The sequence below is a fragment of the Carettochelys insculpta genome, chromosome 33 (assembly GCF_033958435.1).
Source record: "Carettochelys insculpta isolate YL-2023 chromosome 33, ASM3395843v1, whole genome shotgun sequence".
Lineage (NCBI taxonomy): Eukaryota > Metazoa > Chordata > Testudines > Carettochelyidae > Carettochelys > Carettochelys insculpta.
This window is the reverse complement of record NC_134169.1, coordinates 1939015-1956058: the sequence shown is the minus strand read 5'-3', so window position 1 is coordinate 1956058 and position 17044 is coordinate 1939015. Positions and strand designations below refer to the sequence as shown.

The following is a 17044-nucleotide window of genomic DNA, read 5'->3' as shown; positions in this document are numbered from 1 at the left end:
AGAGAAATGCAGAAGTGGGGCCCAGCAAAAGTACCTCCAAGACCTTATCTACCAGGTTTTGGTATAAACTTCCCCCCAAAAATTCTAAAAACCTTAGACTGTGGGGATAAAATTCACTGCCACCAGCTAAGTAATAATAAGGAAACTAGGGAGAGACTACGTGGGAAATCTCAGCCCCAAAAGTAAGAACCAGGGCACAAACATTAACCAAAACCAGGTTAATAAAAAGAAAAAGGAAGAACTTTTATTATTATAACTATATTTGTGCTGCAAACCTCATGACGAGATGGAAGAGTCACAAAGTAAAACACATGGGGAGTCTCTACCATGGGCCTAGAACTTAGTTACAAGGAGAGGAAAAGAACATTTCTAAAAAGTGCACAGACATCAGACCCCACTTCCCAAACCATGAAACAGTAAAGCCTAACGGATCTATCTAAACTTTACCCGACTTACAGAAGATTGGAGGGCCTGTTCTTGGAGGGAGATATTCTGTGTCTCTCTCCCTCATGGCTGGAAAGAAGAAGAAGGAAAAAGACAGAGAAGAGAAGAGGGAGGAGCCAAAATTCAATTCTTACCTCCATTCCTCTTGGCCAACCCCACCTGGCTCAGGAGGTTAACCCTTTTACTCCCAGGCTGCTGGCTAACCCTCATGATCGTGACAACTTGCCTTGAGAATGAAAGGATGAGAGGTCCCTGGAGTGACTTCTGCCCCAAAAGGCTCATTTATGAATTAACCCTGGGGCTGCCAGAGAGGCCAGAGTATGGAGGATGAGGGGTTTCTTACCTGGAACAGCAGCCTGACATGTTCCCCGCTGCTCAGATTGGCCATGAAAAAGATCGAAGATCAAGAACTGAACACTCAGAGCCACAAAACACATTCAGAGACCGGAACAAATTACAATCCTCAGAATGAATGGAACCGAAAGGTAACTGTGCCAGGGTATCCGCCCACCATTGCTCTGGCTGTACCTGCAGGAAAAGGCAGGGAGGAGAGATTCATTGCTAGCAGGAGCAGATGGAGCTATAAGTCAGAGATGGAAGCTGGTAACACAGAGGCTCCTGGGGAAGGGCAGTCACTTTGCGGAACACCAGCTGGGAAACACGGGCCTGTGTGAACGCTGGCAAAAAAAGACATGTCAATGACACGACTGGAGCTGAACTGAGATCTTTGGGAGTTGGGTGGAAGAAGTGTCTGGGAAATCCCAAAGCAGTAGTGCTGTGACATGGAGCCTCTCATCAGGAGCAGGTGCTTCCACCCTGGTGTGTGAGGGTTGCGACCTGGCACTAAGGGATGTGACCCTGAGACAGATTAAAGATCTCAGGATGTGGAAGTTGGTGTTAAGCAGAAGTGCATTGCATCTAATGGTGGGCAGTATGGAGTCCCCAGAGATGTAGCACAGGGAAACTGGGACATTGCAGAAAAGGAAGTCGAGGGTAACCACTCTGCTTTGTGGCAAACACCAGACACCAACCTCTGGACATAGCTTAGAAGGCCAGAACGCTTTCCATTGCACCACACACCTCTGGCACACAGAGACTAGGGACACCCAACATATGAGCTCCCCTCTCTCACTCTCCTGGCTAAGAACCATCCCGTCCCTCTCCCTTTATGTACTGGGACAGAGTTGTGCCCTTCACTCCACAGTGACACACCTCTGGGCCCCAGAATTCAAGGGAACAATTCCAGAACTATGAGAAAGATCCCTGCAGGGCAGAACATTTTGAAGAGAGACACAGACGGACAGTCAGACAGACAGAGAGACAGACAGATTATTTGGGTTCTTTTTTATGTACCTCTTTTGTTCCAGAGCCTTCGGGTGTGTTCACCCAAGGGGCTGCGGGGGGCAGGACATGAGCCCTGCAGAGCAGGGGTGGGTGTGGCAGTGACATCACAAGGACCTTTTGCAGAGCAGTCACTGATTGGTTAAAGGAGGTGGGAAGTGGTGACCTCACAGACAGTGCAGAACAATGGCCAGGTGGGACAGGCTGCAGGACAGGGGCCATCTCAGAGTCCCCCCAGGGCTTTGCTGCAGGGAGTCTTTTTCTTGAGAGCTCTGCCCTGGAGGCTGGGGAGAGAATTCAGGGTGAGGAAGATGAGCGTGAGGAGAAGCCTCTTTGACGTGTTCTCCTTCCCCACCACTAACTGCGCTGGATGGCAGACGTCCCTGTGGGGAAGGTCGAGTCTGATCCAGCTGGTACTGGGCATATTGAAGGCAGGAAAACAACAGCTTAAGGTTCTGCAATCCCCAATGGAACCGCACAGTAAATGAATCAGGATTCTCCTTCCAGCTCCCTTGTCCCAGAGCTGGAAAGCGCAACAGTCTGTGAGCCACTAATGCCTTTTTCTCTGGCGCAGGGCTACCAGGCCATCTGCCACAGAAAACTCTCTTGAAATGTGCAGTGCAGCTGTACATGAAAAAGAGACCTGTTCTACCAACTGCACTGGCTCCGCGCTGAGGTCAATTTTGTCAGCCTTAATTTGTTGTGTCGATATTGTGGGAGGTGTAGGAAGTGTTGGGGAGAGCTGCAGCACCAGTGAGTGGCGAGATCAAGATTTCCAAATACAGTGTCTACACACAGGAAGCCTATTTCAGATGCAGCCATTGGACACGCTATGGTTGATTTCAAAATAGGCTCCAGTCCCTGTCTTAGCAGCCCCTGTTCCCAAGAGCTGCTCTTACTCGTACAAGGAGGTTTACGCCTTTCAAAATAAGCCAACCCCGATTTATTTCTGAATTATTTCAAAGCAGCGGTTGCCTTGTGTAGACGCTGGGAGAGTTATTTTGAAATAGTTTTGCTGTGCAGAACCCCCTTATGAACCCAGGGCTGTGACAGGCACAGCAGCAGCTGCTCAGAAGACACCCAGCACTGCAAGTCAGGTTGTCACTCACCAGCACCCCAGGGACAGGGGATTTGGAATGGTAAATGAGTGAGGGGAGTAAAGGGCAGAGCCTCCCCCACACCCAGCAAAGCATCTGCATCCTGCCACCTCCTCTCAGGAGGACTCTGGCCTGCTCCCTACAAGCCACTCAACGCCTTTCCTTGATCTTTGGCCCTTGCTGTCTCGAGCAGTCAAGCAAAGGGGAACAGACCAGCACCCTGAAGCTGTCTCCGAGGTAGCAAAGGGCTGAGTGTTAACCAAACAAGCCAGCCAACCCACAGAGGACCAGGGTTCTCCGAGGTGCTTTCAGAAAGGAGCAACAGGCAGTTGCAAGGACAGTATTACCCCTGCAGTGAGATCGCTGTCCCTCCCCCACAGCTCAGCATCCCACCTGCGCATTCCCAAACCCCCTCCCCCCACCATCCTGAGCCCCAACCTGGCTCCACCCCCCTCACCCCAGTCTGTGTCTCCCATTCCCCACTGCCCTGAGCCCTGGCTAGAAATTCCCTCAGACCCTGCTGCCCCTCACCCGCTGTCCTAGGCCCCTGCTGGGTGTTGCCTCAGACCCTGCCTATCCCAACTCCCACTGCCCTGAGAACAACACTAACAAGGCCCATGTTCCCTGGCAGAGGGGTAACACCATCACCACCCACTGTAATGTGCTTCCAACGCAGGGACCCCAGTCTGCTGCCTGCTCCTGAGCTCAGCTGCTCCCAGCTCACCCAGAGCACATGGCCTTGGAGCAGCAGCTGCCCTGGCTGCTCTCTTACCCACAGACACAGAGCCCACAGGAGCAGACCCCACAGCTGTCACCCCAACTCCAGAACCTCTGTGTATGCAGCATTCAGCCTGAACACCAAATGACACACCTGCAACTCATTCCTACCTGCTGCAGGGGTATCTCCGCATGAGGTAAATGGCTCACGTGCGCATCACCACTTTCTCTCAGCCGAGGCAGTCCATGGCCACGGCCTCCTCTTTCATATCCAGCCTCCACATCAAACGTGTGTCTGTTCCCACCAGGTGGAAGAGGAGATGTTCAAAGGGCTCTCATGAGCCCTTGCACACAGCTCAGCACTGGGACCTACAGATCCCCCCTGTACATTGAGAGCTTTCTGGGGGGTAACTGTGAAGGAGGCACTGCTCTCACATTACCTTGGAAGAAAAGTGTGGAGAATAAAGTTGTCATTGGAGAATGTGGGCATTGCTCCCACTACCTCTTACATGCGAAGCAAGCGCTCTACCATTTGAGCTAATTCCCCTGGCTATATACAAGGCTTGTGCCCCAGCCACTTCACTGTTGAGTCCACACGTCCCTGCAGCTCCCCAGCTCCTTTCCTAAGATGACACTTGTAAGACCCGTTCCTACCAGCTGGCTGGCTGAGCTGTTCAGACAGTGCTGCTAATAATGCCAAAATGACAGTTTCCAGCTCTACATGAGCCCTTGAGGCATCTTGACTAAGTGGCCTGGCTGCTCTAGACAGGGAGGTTCCAGTGGCTTTGTAGTGCCTGGTGTCCTCTGCACAGGTTCTACTAGCTGTGTCAACTCCCTGGACTCAGCTTGATTAAGCTCCATGGACAGGTGAGATACATGTAACGGGTGACTGTGTGAACTGCAGGGGTCTGTAGCATGAGGTGCTTTGGTAGATGCTTCATTTCTGAGAGCAGCTGCAGTGGAGAGTTAGTGCTCTGTGGGAGGAGGGGTTTCCTCTGGGGCATATTTTTAACCTTTTACTGAATAGCCAAGTCTGTGATTTATTTCTCAAGCCATTTTCAGAGTGTCCCATCTGGGTGTGTTTAACAGCTGGAGCAGGTAGAATGGGTGATTAAACAGAGGTTCTGAAATGGGGCGTTAATATTCTTTTTAGAATGACGTCATATGAAATAATCATCAGAAGCATTGCTCCTTGTCAGTTATCAGCTGCTTAAATCTGATTGTCTTCCCTACCTATGAGCTGTTCCAAATATGTATTTACAACAAAGATATTTATTTGTACCCATGAGGCAAATCTACACGACACCAGCATTGGTGTCACCCATGAAAAATTCTGTCCGCCCCAAAGGAAATTCCACCAGCCCGAGGATGGGCAATGTCCGAGGGAACACGGATGTGGCCTTGGTTCTCTGGTGGCTGACAAAGGAAGGGATGAGGGCTCCAGAGGTTGAGCCTCCTGGGCTGCTGCCCTCCCCCAATGGCCAGACCACTGGACGGATGCAGTACAGAAGCTGTTATTCTGGATCGTTCTGCAGAAACCTTTTCCTCCCTGCCCTGGAATTGAATGGGGGGAGGAAGGTGTGGACTGTTTGATGTTACACCACTGCGGGGAATGTGCAGACTGTTTGATGTTACACCACTGAAGGGGACAATGCTACTCCTTTTGCTTGACACCTCTCAGATATTCATGTGATTTTTCTGGCCAAGGTTGGGAAACTTATTTATTCAGCCTAGTGCACTCCCCTGTGGGACCAAGAGCCCCCAGAATGCAGGTGGGTATCTCCCCTTTGGTCTTCATTTCAACTCCTCTCTTGTGGAACCTCTCTGCTAAGAAGTGAGCCCAAAATGCCTTCTGAGCCACGCTCAGAGAGGAGGAGGAGGTGGTTAGAGTCTTGTTTCAGCCAGCTGGCAGTTTACTCTGCTGCTCTACAAGCCTGCACCAAATCTTTGCAATTGGGCTCTGTAATTTGATGGCTCTCACCATTTGACTGTCAACATTTTCTCCCTTTCTTATTTCGGAAGAAAGCTTTCGAATTTAGATTATACAGTATTGGCACAGTCTGCCCTTTTGGGTAAGAAGCTGAGAGGGAAGGCTGCTTCCAGTAATAAGGAAACTCACACAAAGGTCATCAGTAGCAGACTCTTAACAGCACTGTGCCTGGGTGGGCTTGAATCTCCATCTTTCCGGTTAATAGCTACAGGATTAGCACATGGCTGCAAAGCCACTCACCAGCAGAACACTCGCCCTCTGCCAGCGTCAGTGCAGGATACTCACCAGACTGCATGCTGGGTAAAGCCTTCACAGCTGAGTGGTGTGGAGTAGCAGAAGTGTGCTGTGCCCATAACCCAGTGGTCAATGGATGAAAATGGTTCTCTGCCAGCTGTAGAGACTTTGAAAATAGCAGCCTGCCCCACTTCTGCTGCAAGTCTGCATCAAAAACTTTGCAATTTGATTGTTTTGGCAATTTTACCCTCCACCTCGTCTTTCTTCTTATTAATAAATGCAAAAGGATTGGCCCAGTGGGCTCTTTTCGCTCAGGTCTTCTGGGTACCTTGACCTGGGGCTGCGGCAGGTCCTTTGGAACTGGAAGAACCTGGGTGGATTTGGTGAGATTGGTTTACGTCTGTGTGAGGAGGATACGGGCTGTGGCACAAGGGAAGTTGGGGTGTGCAAGAAACCTGCTTGTGTGACTTCTTGCTGGCCAGGCTGGCAACAGATGTGCTCTTTGTGACTGGTTTGGTGCCATGTGGGGAGAACACCCAGTGCTGGGCTGTAAGCAGCCCTGTGTAGCAAAGGGGTGTTGCACCCCCATCCCCAGAAGAAGGGGACGCCTGCTGGAGGCCTCAGTGGGTGAGCCCAGAACACCTGTGCCCAGCCCCACAGAGACTGACACAGGAGACAGGACATGCTCATGGCAGGACCCAGGGCTCACTAAAAGGGTGGCCTCTACACAAAGCAGAGGAGCCTGGCTGAGGTCCTGGAATCAGGAGTCGAAGACCATACACCCAGGTGGCTGATTGGCCAGAAGGGCCCACCTGCTGCTTTGACATGACCCCAGAGGTGGAGATGACCCTCCTGCTTACCTGCTACTCAGAGATCCTGGACTGACCTGAGCTCTCTGCCCCTCTATGAAATCACTCCAAGGAAGGTTCTGATCAGCTGGCTGCCAGCTACCTGTGCATCCCAGACCGACCCAGGGGTCCAGTACCGGCCTGAGCCTACAGCTTTGCTGTCACTGCACTAGCCCAATGACGTAGGCATGCCCGACTTTCCAGACCCGATGGCGGCGACTTACCCAGACGACATAGAACTGCCCAACCTCCCAGATAACACGGCGTGGGACCCTGAGACAAGGGAGGTGGAGGAAGGAAGCAGCCGGGGGAACGCCCCATCAGAGCCCATGTCGATGTGTTTTGGGGGATCCCCACTGACCAGAGCTGGTGTGGCTGTGCCCCCTCCCCATCTCCTTTGCCTCTCCCAACCCAGAGTGCCTTGGTGGTGTGCTTGGGGCTGTACCCTGCCTCAGGGAAAACCCACTGGCAAACTGTTTGAACCGCTCCGCCCTGCCCCTGGCCCAGGGCTCTTATATTGTTTGGACTGCCCCGCCCTGCGAACAAGCTGCTGAGGCTGATTAAACGCCGCCCAGCCCTGCCCCAGGCCCAGGGCTTCTACACAGACTGGCTGTGTAGAGGCTGAGTCTGACTAAAGGACTGCCCTAGGGCTGGGGCTTCTATCTTGACTGCCCACCTGCAGCCCTGTTAAATGGGACTGGGGCCCATGGAGACTGCTGTCTGCCCAGAACCAGGCAGTGCCTTGGTTTGGAGAGGTCTTGTGGCCTGCTCCACCCCAGAGGGGGGCACATGCCTGACCCACACCTCTACACCCAGTTTGAAGCAATTTGCCCTGGTTTGGCTCTCTCAGCTGTGCCCAGAGTATCCTCCTGTCTTACAGACACATGAAGAGAGAGAGAGATCCAGTGTATGGAGAGGTTCCTGGCCACCCTATCCCAGTGACCCCTGCCTGCCTTGGGGACAGGGGCTTCTCGGCCCAGGTTAGGGAGTGTCGGCTGGGAAATCTCGGCACAGCTAATTCAACACACTGCATGAGTCCAGGAAAGGTGGTACCATTGCACGTGGGCTCTCCCTGGGCCCTCTTCTCTGCAACAGTGAGGTCCTGGGTGTCCTCCTCACCCCGGCTGCCACCCTCAGCCACCCCCTCCCAGACAGCCACCCACCCAAAGCTCCTCCTTCACAGGCCAGCTCTGCGCCTTGGCTGTGCGGGGAGGAGCCAATGGTCACATGGCAGCTCCACCCAGGCGCAGCCTGTGGCTCCCAGGACAGGACAGAGCAGGCCCGGCTCAGGCAGTGCTGCTGCGTTAGCTCAGTGGGTTTATTGAGGACACAGGCACAGCTGACAGCAGGGTCACTGGAACAGCCTGGCCCACAGCTCCTGGTGCAGGGCTGGGAGCGTCTCACCAGGGAAGAACTTCCCCTTCCCAGTTCCCAAAGGCCCCATTGTCCTTCTCGCAGAGCGTGGAGAGCACGTGCAGCATCCCTCGGACACTCGCCTCCGCCGTCAGTAGAGCCTGCGGGGGGAAAGCAGAGTTAGGGGGGAGCCTGCCCTGGGACTGACTCAGGACACCAGGGGCCCACAGGCAGGGTCCAGCTGGCATTCCCTTGAACTGTCCCACACCCGAGTGGCATGAATTTTCTCATGTGTGTCGAGGTGAGGGGGTGCAACACGCAGCTGACGTGTGACTCCTCCCCTTCACCCGGGTGCACATAACACAATTCATGTGGTGGGAGGGGGCCAAGGGGTCAGAGTGGGGGAAGGGCTCCGGGCTGGGACAGAGGGTTGGGGTACAGAAGTGTGAGGGCTCTGGCTGGGAGTTTGGGCTTTAGGGAGGTTCTGGAAATTAGTGATTTGGGCTGCCGGAAGGGAGCTCTGGGTGTGGAAGATGCTCAGGACTGGGGTGGGTGTGAGGATGGGGGTCCAGGCTCTGAGCTGGGGTGCTGGAGTGGGTTTAGGCTCTGGGTAGGGAGTGGGCTGTAGAGGGGGTCCAGGGTGACGGCTGGGAGTTGGGCTTTTGGGGTACATCAGGATACTGGGTGGAGATCACAGATATCACCCCCATGGAAGTACCTGCGAGCTGCTGCGCATGACGACCAGCTCCCCCTCTCCAGCTCCTCACAGCAGCAGCTCAGCTCACCTTCACTGTGGGATGCCAGCAGCTTGAGGAACCAAGCAAGCGGCAGCAGGAGGTTGGAAGCCCAGGGCACAGCACTGAATCCCTGAGGGCATCTGAGTGGGACACGATCCCTCCGTGCAGGGCAGAGGTGGAGGCCAGGATTGGTTCCAGCATAACCATTACCCTTACAATGAACATTTGCCACAACATGTGGCTACCACTGGCCTCTCCCAGCGAGATCGCTAACTGGTCAGAGCCGGAATTCCCCATGTGTGTCTGCACAGCACCAGGGTGGACAGCGACACTCAGGATCCCGTCTCCGCCGTACCCCAAGGCCTGGCACTTGGTGAGCATGTTCAGAGCAGCCTGTGGGCGAGATGCCATGAGCAGAGACAGCAGAGCGTGGGGGAGGGAATGAGCCCTGTAGGAAATGACTTGCCCTTCCGAGGGGAGGGATGGGAAAGGCTGACAAGGAAGTGAGGCGGCATTAATTTTAATTTTGTCTTTCCATGTTGAGAACAAATTTTATGTCCACTGAGACGTGTGGACGGGCACCGCCAATAAAAACACATGCTGCTGGCTGTGGGTGCTCAGCTAATCAGCTGGGCAGCATTTGAATTTCTCCTGGGTGACCACTCCAGCACTCAGCTTCTGGGAAGCACTCGTGAGAACAAAACACTCCTGTGGGCTGCACTCTCTCATGCTCTCAATGATGACAGCAACCCACACAGATGCGGGTACAGCTGCCCTTTGATAAGCCACTGATGCTGAGGCCTCCAGTGAGCTGTGACAGGTGAGCACACCTGAGAGCCGTGCTGAGGCTGCTCTCGGTTATGCAGGGTCTGGTTGGTTAGGGAAAAGTGGAAAAGTGACATGGATGCTCCTTTTGGTTTTCCCATAACTTTTCCAGATGCAGTGAGGATCTGGCCCCCCTTCAGTTGAACTGGGGATGGTCTGTAAATGGGGTATGCCCACCCTTAGAAAGGGGAAGAATTAACAGCTCCTCAGTGACCCTTCCCTGAGCTAACACTGGCTCGACTGGCGCTGAGCTGCACCCGGCCCATCGCTGCATGGGGATTTCTCTGGTGGGAGACAGGCACAACAGAAAGTTCCTCACCGGATGGGAACTCTGATCTGAAGCTGTGAGCATCCACGGCTGTAAGTGGTGTTGTACGCAGGGGAGGGAGAAAATGGCAGTGGGTGAAATAAGACTGTCATACTTGCCCTTTATAAAGCTATGGTATCCCCACATCTTGAGTACTGTGTGCAGATGTGGTCTCCTCACCTCACAACAGATATATTGGCGTTAGAAAAGGTTCAGAAAAGGGCAACTAAAATGAGAAAGGGTTTGGAAGGGGTCCCACATGAGGAGAGGCAACAGAGACTGGGACTTTTCAGTCTAGAAAAGAGGAGAGTGAGGGGCGATATGATAGAGGTAGATACAATCATGAATGGAGTGGAGAAAGTGGATACAGAAAAGTTATTTACTTGTTCCCATACTAAAAGAAGGAGAGGACACCAAATGAAATTAATGGGTAGCAGGTTCAAAACTAATAAAAGAAAGTTTTTCTTCACACAGGGCACAGTCAACCTGTGGACTCCTTTCCAGAGGAGGCTGTGAAGGCCAGGACTTGAACAGAGTTTAAAAAAGAGCTTGATAAATATTTGGCGGTAAGGTCCATAGATGGCTGTCAGCAAGGGGTAAGGTATGGTGCCCCTGGCCTTTTGTGGAAGGCGGGAGACGGATGGCAAGAGACAAATCGCTTGACCGTTGTCTTCGGTTCACCTCCTCTGGGGCAGCCGGCACTGGCTACTGTCGGCAGACAGGATACTGGGCTAGATGGACCTTTGCTCTGACCCAGTATGGCCGTTCTTATGTTCACCTTATCGACTGGGTAAGGGCAGCGATGTTCTTATGTTATTTCTTAACAGCCTTTCTGTGGGCACTGCTGAGCAGGGACCCCAGGGGCTCCAGGGTGGGACAGCCACATGGACACCTGCCTCAGGCCCTGTGGCTGGTGCTGCAGACTGATCTATTGCTCTCAGTGTCAGAGAGAGGGGAGTGTGACATTCAACCCCACAGGCAAGTGTCTGCCCCTTTGCCAGCTGTGCACAGCCCAGCTCATCCCAGCTGCTGGGAGAGACCAGAGCCCCTGAGCCAGCCTGAGGGACAGGCCCTTCTCTCAGAGGTAGCTGCCCATGTGAGTGGCTGCAGCTGAGCCAGGGCTGCCCCCAACCTTGTCCCCATGTTTGGCTGGGGTGCTGCACCCCGGCTGTGTTTGGGGCCCTGATCACCCCAGGAAGCCGCACTGCAGGGAACAGGAGTGAGAGTAGCACTGCCGGGCCAAATCTGCCCATCCTGTGTCCCTGGCCAACCAGTGAGTTGCAGAAAGGTTCCTGGCAGGGTTGAATTTGGGACATATGAAAAACATGCAGCAGAAGAAGATGAGGTGGCCGAGTGGTTAAGGCGATGGACTGCTAATCCATTGTGCTCTGCACGCATGGGTTCAAATCCCATCCTCATCGCATCTTTCTTTGTTGATTTCCAGCCCTATTGTGGGATGCGACTTCCACCACAGCTGAGCCTGCTGCCTCCAAGCACAGGACACCTCTGTGAGGCTGAGCTGAGCTCTGGCTGCCAGAGGTGGGGGTGGGATGATTTCATTTGCCCTGAAAGTGCCAAGCCCTGACTCCAGTGTCAGCTCCACTCACCTCTGCCCCCTGCAGTGCTGCTGCCTGGAGCTAAGCAAGGCCCCAAACACAGCCAGGGGTGTAGTTCCCTGGCAAGGAGGGGGCAGCCCTGACTCAGCTGAGGTCAGGCACAGGTGCAGCTGCCTCTGAGTGAAGGGCTGGTTCCCCAAGGCTTGATGCAGTGCTCTGGTCTCTCCCAGCTCCTGGGCTGGGCAGTGCACATCTGGGAAAAGAGCAGATATTGCCCAGGGGGAAGGAATGTTTCTCTGCCCCTGACAGCAATAGATCCAGCCACAGGGCCTGGGGCAGGTCTCCATTCAACTGTCTCACCCTGAGCAAGCCCTGAATTCTTCTGTGCTTCTCAGCAGCTGGGAAAAGCCTCTTTGGGACATATCTCCTGCTCCACAGCTGAAAGGAGCACACAGGAGCTGCTGGGTTCAGCTCCCAGGGGTACCGGACTGCTACCTTCTGCAGCATCAGGTGTTGGCCCTGACAGGACATGGGACTGGGGGGACCTTTGTTCTGACCCACAATGGATGTTCTGAAGATTCACATGCTGGTGACAGGCCAGTACTCCAGGCCCCCTGGACACTCCTGTCCTTGTGGGAAAGGAGCAGCTCTGGGCTTTCAGGTCAAACCGCACATGGCGGCTGCCACACCGTGGGGTGGCTCTTGCAGTGCTGCTGAGGGCGGCTTTGTGTGCTGTGTCTGAGACTGGAACCCCCAAGCCCCTTTGGGGTAACGACTGCAGCACGACTGGTCAGTGTCCGGGCTCCAAAGCAGCCAGACCCACTGAAATGCCGGAGGGTCCAGGGAAACACTTCCCTGCCCCTGGGCTGTTTTCATGGGCTAAACTCCCTTCCAGCATTGACCTGAGTGAGACGCTGACACGGCCACTTCCCAGCCCCAGCCCAGGGCACTCAGCCACCAGCACATCCAGGTGCTGCTCTCAGAGCTGGGACGGCTGGGTTTGGCTTGTGCTGCAGGGCTGTAAAATGCCAGGGGAGTCACTTTCCTTGAGTGCTCCTTCCTGCCCCATCTCCCCCTGCCCACTCCCAGCCATCGCTCCCAACCCTTGTTGCTACTCGCGCCAACTGGCCAGAGGGGAACATTTCTCTGAAGCCCCCAGAGCTCATTTTTCTTTTCTTTGCTTTTCCAGTTACCAGTCTGGAAAGAAGTCATGGAGATGCAAAGATTGGCAAGCTCGGTGGTGACTGGGTGGGAATATCTAGCTGAGGGAGGCCACAACAGCCTTGGTTGGGAGTTCACAGAGGCTCTGGCCACACTAGCCTCTTGTTTGAGAGGGGCTGTGGTAATCAGCCACGTCGCCAGATGCTAACGAGGCACTGCCATGAATGTGCAGCACCTCATTAACATAATGGCAGCCACTCTTGCTTTTAAAGTGCTGGTTTCAGAATACATGCTGTGAGTGTAATAGGGGACCCTTCGAAACACTCCCCTGGATTTCAAAAGCCCCTTCTTCCCAAACAGCATCTGGTACAGTAGAGGAAACTTGAACTCAGAATGTTTCTTTGCAATCTTGGCCCCAAACCATTCCACTACTGAAACACGAGCAGCTCACCGCTTTGTACACCTCAGAGCTCAGCTCAATCATAGCCAAGGCTGGATCAACAGCTGAGAGGCCCTCACCGCTGCATGGCTTTTTTGGGGGTGGCAGCCAAAAAGGAAGAGGAAAGACACTGACCACCTATGTTTAGACTGCAGGTGTATCTCAAAGTAACTGGCGCAGTTTGTGCATTGCCAATTGCATGGATGATTTGGAAATACCTTATTTGAAATGTGGGCCAATTGCAAAGGTTCCATTCGCCCTCTCTGCAGGAGTGGGAGCAGAACCAGAGTAGAGCACTGAAATGTCTGTACCTCTGTGTCTCTAAATAGCAGCTGCAGTCTAACCATCCCCAGGAAGCAAGCTGCAGGATCATCAAAAGTGCCAGATAGAGAAGTTACTGCCACTGACTGCAAACTCAGCAGCATCTGATTGATTGGTGGGTGTCCTTCAGCAGGTTCTTTTTGCAGTGATTGATGATGCTCCAAGCAGATGAGAGAGAGGTGCCCCACACATGCTGGTAATCTGTCTCCCTAAGTGGCTGTAGCTCTGTTAGTGGGAGAAACCAGAGAAGCAGGGGATGAGCTGTAATATGTGCATCAAGAAACAAAGTTTAATCAAACCCCATTTGTAAAACCACTGTGAGCTGGGGAAGGGACAGAAGCTGGGGGAAACAGTGTTTGTCCTGCAGGAGGGTGAAGATGAAGGAATCCAAGGGGCACTCTTTGTGTGGTGGTACAGTTCAGTGGTAGACTGTCTAAATACAGTTTAAGAGATTTTTTGTTCAGATCTAAAGACCTCCCTTTTCCCATCACATTCTGGATTTCTATTCTATGTGTGTTTGTCATATGGAGATGAACCCTCAACATTTGCTACTGCCAATGCATATAACCCTAGCAAACCCTTCCGTCAGCTGACAAGAGAGAGTGATATGAACAAAGAGGTGCTCACTGAGAGTCTATAAAATGTATCCCATTCAGCCACATCTATCTGTGCACTTTTAAATGTGTGTGAATTCAGAGCCAGGGTTATTGTACCTCCCTCACCCAGATATTCCTCTACAATCACCACCAGCCTTTCCAGCCTCTGCCTCTCCATTAGTTCTCTCCAGGCTGGTTACTTTAAAAGAATAATGAACCTGTCTAGTCTCTCTGGAATTTGAAGAAAGAAGAGCAGGGATTGATGTCTGGGGGAGGACAGCAGCAGAGATGGGGCAGGAAGCAGTGTCCTGAGTCGCAAAATGCCTTGAGGGTGGCAAGCAATGCAAGGTGCCAGCCTAAAAAGAGTTATAGGAGCTGAGAAAAAAACAAAGTGACAGGTCCTATGGTGTAATGGGCAGCACTCAGGACTCTGAATCCTGTGATCTGAGTTCAAATCTCAGTGGGACCTTCTGGTTGTTCACTGAAAACCTTTTCCCTCTCTGTAAATCAAGGGGGATTCTTTGCGCATGTGAGTGAGGACTTCTTTCTCCTGGTTGATGAATAAGGCCCACTGGGGCGAGGTCTCTTGTTGGGGTGGTTCACTAATATACCTGCAATAAGTTGGGTCTCTGGAACACAGCAGCCCTTTTGGGAATTCAGGAGGACCTGTGGCAGGTGATGCAAATAGATGGATTGCTGTCAAGGCCAGAGAGAGGGGAGTGCCACATTCATTTCCCCAGGGCAAATGTCTGCCCCTTTCCCAGCTCTGCACCGCCCAGCCCAGCCCAGCAGCTGGGAGAAACCAGAGCCCCTGAGTCAGCCTTGGGGAAAGGACCTTCCCTCCCGGGCAGGTTCCCATGCCCCTGTATGCAGCTGAGTCACAGCTGTCCTTTCCCCTCTGCCTGGCTGAGGCATCACATTCCCCAGGTGTGTTTGGGGCCCTGCTTAGCAGGGGGGAGTGCGGCACTTTTGAACTGACATCAGAGATATGTTGGGCCCTGCCATGGAAAATTAAAGCTTCCCCCTCCAGCCTCATGCAGTTACCTTGTGCTTGGAGTCTGCCCAGCAGAGGAGCTGGAACCCAGCAGGGTCAGGGATGGGGTGTGCACAAAGCAGGAGCCACAGAAGAGACGTCAGTAGGAAAGGAAGCAGAGAGGCCAAACAATAACGGGATTTGAATGCGGTGTGCAGAGTACAACACATTAGCAATCCTTCTCCTTTTCCCCTCAGCCACCTCACCTGAGTGGTGCCTGGGCTTTTGAAACATCCCAAGGTGAGCACTGCCAGCAACCTTTCTGCCACTCCCTAGCTGGCTGGGGACACAGGAGGGGCACGTGTGGCTGTTTAAAGAGGCCCCCTGTGCTATTGTGCACTTGTTTGCTCCTCCCCTGGGCTCACCTTGTCCTGTAGAAACACACTCAGTGGGCACCTGTGCTGAGCTAATGTCCCTGCAGCTGCCTGGCCTGGGCCTCTGCCTCGGGTGCTGTCGGGCAACCGACTTCAGGGAGAGAGAATTGGCCTCATCTGGGCTCTGGCCTGTGCAGCTCCACTGTCTCTCTACAACAATTTACAGTCGTATCATTAACACCGCAGACTCCAATCCTGTCCCTGAGCGCACACACACCACAGGGCAGTGAGTGTGCCGGGGAAGCTGGGCTTGCATTGGCTGCATGCATTGGCCCAGAGCCCCCTAAATCAAGCCATGAGTGGGGCAGGCTAACACCAGCACCACTGCCATGGGTCAGAAGGTGGCCCTGTGAGTAAAGAGACAAGACATTCACAGAGTGACACTTGAGAGGCTGAGGGTTCAGAGCCAGTGCAGCCAACTGAAGGGGGAGGTGTAGGAAGGAGTCCAGGGAGGAGCAGTGAGAGCTGGGAGGGGAAAGCCCAGTTGTGCTGGGAGTAGGGTCTCTCCGGGGCTGGAACCAGAGGGAGGATGGGCCTAGGTTCCCCCAGCTGCCACTGAGGTCATGGTGTGGACCAGGCCTGTAGCAGGGAACGAGAAGACTGCAGGGTCACTGTGGGAGTGACAGAGAATTGAAGGACTTGGTCCCAGGAGGGGGGAAATGCCAAGTTATCCAGACAAATGCTGAGTCAAAAGCTGGACCTTTGCAGCTTCTGCCAGTGAGAGGTGCTGCCACAGCAAAGGGGACAGGTGTCGTAACAGCAGGGGCCACATCTTGAGCGACTGAAGGGAAGAAAAACACACACAAGGACACCAGCCCCCACTTGTCCTGACACACTGTCAGAGAAAGGCAGAAGAAGGGCTAGTTTGGGCTTGGGAACCCTGGAGCTTTCTCATCCTGAGCAAGAAGCGCACCCTGAGACCACCCTCAGAAAAGAAGCTCTGGGGGCTCTTCAGGACCACGTTTCAGCAAAGAGCCAGTAGCTGATAAAAACAACAAGAAGTCCTTTGGCGCCTCACAGACGAGCAGCTATTTAGGAGCAGATGTTTCCGTGGGTTTCGTCAGTCCTACTGATAAGTCCTATGTCAAACTTCAGGACTACCACTGTGCAGACGTAACTTTGTGTGCCTGAGCCCCAGCCATAAGGCAGCTGCAGGAACGCTGTGGCCTCTGGAATGAGTTCAGTGGGTCAGAAGAGCTCATTCAGCCCGAGGGGAATTGGCTCAAGTGGCAGAGCGCTTGCTCAGCACGAGAGAGACAGTAGCATTGATGCCCACGTTCTCCAGGGGGAGGTGTGTTTTTATTCCCTCTTCTCCAAGGCAGTGTCAGGCCAGGGCCTAAGTGCTTCTAGTGCCTCCTTCCTCTTCCCACTTGGTAGCCCCCCACCAAAACAAGCCCACGCAGGGCAGAAAGCTGCTGGTCCCGGCCCTCCGAAATACGATTCAAACCCATCAGGGTTTTTTGACACACGTCACTTCTTAGTTAATATTTGAGGAGGAAAAATATCACTCACATGGAAATTCTTTCCCAGAACGTCCATTCCCATTGCATGGAGCACCAGTGCTCCACAGAACAGCCTGGGAATGACTGGCTGAGAATCAGCACACGGGATCATTTCCAGGGCAGAAGGCAATATGCCGCCTCTATGATAGACCCAACCTGGAAAGCAGCG

The 17044-nt window shown here is 53.5% G+C and overlaps 2 non-coding genes across 2 annotated transcripts; both read left to right on the top strand.

Moving 5' to 3' along the window:
- Nucleotides 1-11232: 11232 nt before the first annotated feature.
- TRNAS-GCU (transfer RNA serine (anticodon GCU)) lies at nucleotides 11233-11314 on the top strand. Its single transcript has one exon. It is a non-coding gene; the product is annotated as a tRNA-Ser (tRNA).
- A 3049-nt stretch (nucleotides 11315-14363) lies between these two features.
- Nucleotides 14364-14435, top strand: TRNAQ-CUG (transfer RNA glutamine (anticodon CUG)). Its single transcript has one exon. It is a non-coding gene; the product is annotated as a tRNA-Gln (tRNA).
- Nucleotides 14436-17044: the final 2609 nt, after the last annotated feature.